The sequence below is a fragment of the Emydura macquarii genome, unplaced genomic scaffold (genome assembly GCF_026122565.2).
Source record: "Emydura macquarii macquarii isolate MOO-44397 ecotype Brisbane River unplaced genomic scaffold, CSIRO-AGI_Emac_v2 contig_1644, whole genome shotgun sequence".
Classification (NCBI taxonomy): domain Eukaryota; kingdom Metazoa; phylum Chordata; order Testudines; family Chelidae; genus Emydura; species Emydura macquarii.
Genome location: NW_027131781.1, coordinates 17317496 through 17322597, shown reverse-complemented (window position 1 = coordinate 17322597; position 5102 = coordinate 17317496).

Here is a 5102-nt window from a genome sequence, read left to right as displayed (position 1 = left end):
GCAACCTGGAAGCTGTAACACTGATAGTAAGCTTGTAATAAGCAACATTTCCATATACCCTCCCCTCATCATTTTGCCCAGTGCTGAATATACAGGGACTGAGATTGTGCCAATACACTCTGCTGCCATTTTTCATTCAAATTATGCACAGAGAAATGCTTTTTTTACACACAGGTTGTGATTAAATGATAGAGTCCCAGCTTGGAACCACACTTCTGCAAAGGTGAGTGCTATTGAGTAAGCAATGATCTTGCAAGCCCTACTCATATATAAGTAGGGTCTGCAGAGTCAGGCCCTAGTGGGCTATGGATAGTAGCGTGTTTTTAAAATCTGTGGCTGTAATTAAGGAGGCTGCCTGCCCAGACCTGGGCTATTTAAGCAGGAAGAGGCAGCTAAGAGTAGAGAGGGAGGGTTAGTAGCTATATAGGTGGCTGTGATCTTTCTTTTCAGAGTAGCTTAGATGGCTTGTTTTCTGACTGTAAATTTAGGAGCTCTGAACTGGGGCCCTGAGTTAAGGGTCTAAAAAACCTTATTAAAGCTGCTCTGTCCGTGAAACTTTCTTAAAGGAGATATATTTGTTTTGGCTTCTCCCTGCTTGCATTTTTACAGACAGAATAGCCAGGTACTTAGATCTGGTAGATTATTTCTTACAGCATGGCTGAGAGCTGGCTCTGCCACTGTAGAGGTTTGCGTTCCAGTTACTGCTTGTATAACTGCTCAGTAATCCCTTTCTGAATAATGAGTGCTATGAAAAGTACAGCATTTATTAACAGCAGTGAGACTTATACTCATGACATACTGGACTGGGAACCAGAAGATCTTCCCTTTGGCTAAAGCAACAGCAGGATGATGATGATCAGTTTTGTCTCTGTTACAACCAAAAACTCAATTCTGTGTGGCATGGTGAAGTGAGATGCTATGGGGCATGCTAAGTGATGATACAATATTCAAGGATTTTAGTACACAGCCTCCAGCAAGTTCTACTGAGCAAAATATAGATGGGGGAAATAGCAATTTTTGACTGCTTATATGTCTAAATATCAACAGATGTTCATGGGGAAAGTAAAAGGCCCTGACCCCAGAATTATCTTGCTGCTAAACTTCAAGTTCTTGTTGCAAATCATGAAGGTGCTGAAAATCTTTTAAGAAACCTAAATATAGGGGTGACTACAATTGCCCATTGTTTTGTCAGAATTAGCGGGGAGCAAGGGGGGTAATTAGAATACAACAAACTAAACAAACCAAAACTTCAAGATAAAACAGTACAGGTATACGGCCTGATCCTGCAAACAGTTAAGCACATGCATATTTTTTTGAGGTGAGTAGTCTCCTATGTGTGTGAGAACATTAACCAGATTTGAATGAGACTACTTGTGAATAAAGTTATGTATGCATTTAAGTGTTTGCAGGAGCAGGCTCGAGGGTCCTATCCTGTTCTCATGGAAGTCAATGGGAGTTTTGCCATTGACTTCAATCAGAGCAGAGTTGGGCTGGTCGTGTGTATGTTTTAACTGCAATTGATTTCCACTCTTGTCTTTTTAAAATTAAGCATTAGATTGTCTGAGTCCCAGAGTCTGAAACTTGTTCCTGAAAACTGTTCAATATGTCTGTGGATTAAACTGCCGAATTGTAGTTAAGGAGCCACACCTGTAGCTCACCAGTTGAAGGATCTGACCCAGAGTTTGGGGGTGGAAAGGGGGATTAACCTCTCAAATCCTAGTAATAGGTATAGAGGTTGTTAGAAAAATAATAATTTATAATAGCTTCCACAATAGATGCTTTCCAACCAGGGAAAAAAGGAACAGCTCTTGTCCTAAGGAGCACACCGTCTCTAAGGCACCTGAAGGGAACACAACAGTAAACAGAATTGATTAACCCAAATTCTTGTCAAATTCAAAGATTCTAGAGCTGTTATCTTCCATCTTGCCCATCTTCCAGTTACCTTTGGGATTAAAATTGGCTTTATGTTCATTGGGACAATCCTGCTTTTTGCTGTGTTAGGGTTCTAGCTTGCTCCCAGTGGAGTCAATGGCAAAACTTCCATTGTCCTTGCTGGTGTAGGATCAAGCCTTTATTATGCAAGAGGCAGAGGAGCCTCTTCCAGTCATACAGTATATTCTTGTGCACAGAGGAGAGATCTCTCTCTCTCTCTCTCTCTCTGCACAAGAGCATACGAGGAGGGAATGGCCTTCTAGAGTACCATGAGCTTGATCCAATGCCCACTGAAGTCAACAGAAGAATTACCATTGACTTTAATGAGCATTGAATAAAGCCCCGTATTCTAATGAGGGTCTAGTCTGTTGGAAGAGGAATGAAGGAATGTAGGCAGTGATGTGCAAAGAAAATACAAGACTGACTAGTTTGTGGGAGAGCATTAGGTTGAAGAGTGAGATTTTTTAAGTGACCAAGAAGCCTGTGAAGTGAAGGAAGATTGGGGAGATATGAATAGAATGCATTTTAGAAGACCGGTGTAGCTAGACAAGTATCAAGGCACAAGTGCATGGCCCAAGAAGGGCCCAGTTCTGTAATCTTTAATATTTCTTCGTATGAGTAGTCCCATTTAGGACAGTGGGATTACTTCTGCAGGTAAATACTGTTCTGTGTGAGTGTAGGGTGCAAAGTTGGGACCTAAAAAGACAGTTAGGAGGGAAAATAAAAAAGGATTTCTGTCTTGGCCATACTTAAATTAAAGTTGGTTTTCATCCAAGAGGAAGTGAAGACAAGACAGAATTGTAAGATATGGGCAAGAGAAAGCATCATCATATAAACTGTAAGCAGAAAAAATGTCACCCATCAGGAAAGTATATAAAGAAAAGTGTACAGGATTAAAAAAAGCACCCACTGCAAGAAGTTGACCAGGACCATCTTTCATTAAAGACAAACACATCTAGTAATTAGGAGAAGAAATCCTGGAGTGCTGAGTCAGAAAAACGACATATACCAAGTTGATAAAGAATGATCCAAAGTTTCAAAAGTAGCTGATAAGTCAGGAAAGGTATGAAAAGAAAAGAGACCTTTGGGTTTAACCACAAGCCAATCATTAATTCCTTTTAAAAAGGGCTATCTGAGTAAAATGACCTGAGCAAAGACCAAATTGGAAAGTATAAAGAATCTAAAAACTTGAAAACATGCAGAATAAACTCCGATTCTAGAAATGAACTGGAGAAAAGAAATTGATTGGTAACAGGGACTAAGCAGGAACAAGAAAAGTATTCTTTGAAGCTAGAATAGCATTTTGGAAGCAGAAAAGATAGAGCCTGAGAAAAGGTGGTTAGTGATGAATCGTGATCTAAAGTTAGATGAAATAATAGTTTAGCAATTGGTATAGGGCAGGACAAAATTTCAGCATCATGTCAGCTAAAAATGACTAAATCCTGGTCCAAGGAGTATTTGATCTTAGCTGATGCAAAGCTGAATATCACTTGCTCTCTTGTATACTAATCACTAAAGCTCCAGTTCAGCATAGTACTTAAAGGATGTGAAGGGAGCAATCCCATTGGCCCTTTCTTCACTAGGAAAAAGGTGTGATGTTGAAGTCCTACTACGGGCAAATTGTAGTTTTAACACATTATCTGGTGGAGGTAAACAATAGATTCCCCTCTAGGGAATATCTCACAATTCTGTCTTATCTTCACTTCCTCTTGGATGAAAACCAACCTCGATTAGCTAGCACATCTTAAAACTACAACTGACTTGTTTACACTAGGATTTTAGCATGTTAGATTATTTTTAATGCATGTTAACTTTTTTCCTAGTGTTGAGATGGCTATTGACTTCAATGGGACTACTCATGGTTAAGTGCTCTGCTGAACTGGGGTCTAAATCATTGAGAATCACATCAGCAAACTCATTTGTTCATAACCATGTCCAAACGTGGTAAAATTTTAGTGTAGCTGAAGTTTAGGAGAGACATGAGGGCATAAGGTTGAGGGAACAAATATTAGGCCATACCCAGGTAAATAAGAGACACCATCAAGGGATTAAGAGTGAAAGAAGGTGGGGATTCATACTACTTTTGCAAAATAACTTGGACGAAAATGGTTTTTGCTTTAACTGGTCTTCTCTGCTGGAAGGCAAAAACAAATTAGATTTAAAATTTAACTCGTCTTGTGTAAAGTTGAAGAGTGATGTATGGCAAAAGGATGTTATATCAGATCAGGTGAGAATTACAAGTGACGAGACTAAAAATAGAGCTGGAGAGAAAAACTTTGAGGGAAGTTTTTTTTGTCAGAGAATGCAGTTGTGTTGAAATAAAAAAACATGGGGAAATTGTGTTGATTTTTTCCAAAACTTTGTTTTGGTGAGGAAAAGTTCTAACAGTGTCAAAACTTCCTGACACTTTTGGAATGAAACATTTCAATTTTTCCTTTTGAAACAATTTTTTGTTTTGAAATCTTTTATTTTTGTATTGTATAATAAGGCAAAGAGGAAAACAAAAAAAAAAAATTTCAGTGTTGTGAAAATAAAATTATAGATCAATACAAAACACAAAGCTTCCTGAATTTTCTTTTGCGGACCATTTCAGTGTTTTGGGGTTTTGTTCCTAACTAGAACAAAAACAAATATTTGAAATCTCAGAATCCTCCCTTCTCTACAGCTCTAATTAAGAGCACTGGTATTATTTGATGAGGTAGAGAATAGAATGAGAGACTTATGGAAGGTGTAGGAAATATCAAAGAAGCATGTGAAAAAAGGCCAGACGTCTGTCCCCCACCATCGAAGAACAAGGACACACTTGTTGAAGTGAAATAAAGCAATATGTGGTTATCAAGCTGTGGGAAAGACACCCTTTAAGAGCAACAGTGTGGACTGAAAAGGGGCTGAATAACTCTGATCACAGGGGGCTGCCCTTCATCTTGGTACAGCGCCAAGCACCCTAAACCCTAGTGACTAAGGAGCGGGCGCTGTTCGTGCTAGGGCCAAAGGGCTGGGCTCTGGGGCTGACAGGAAAGGTTTGAACGGGGCGGCCTCTTCCCCAATTAATTTGTCCCCCTCCCCTGCAGCCCGGCTGCACAAGGGAAGGAGCCGGGGAGCCGCGCTGATCTCCGGCCCTGCGGCAGCGGCAGCCAATGGGGAAGGAGCGGGAGGCGGGGAGGAGCTGA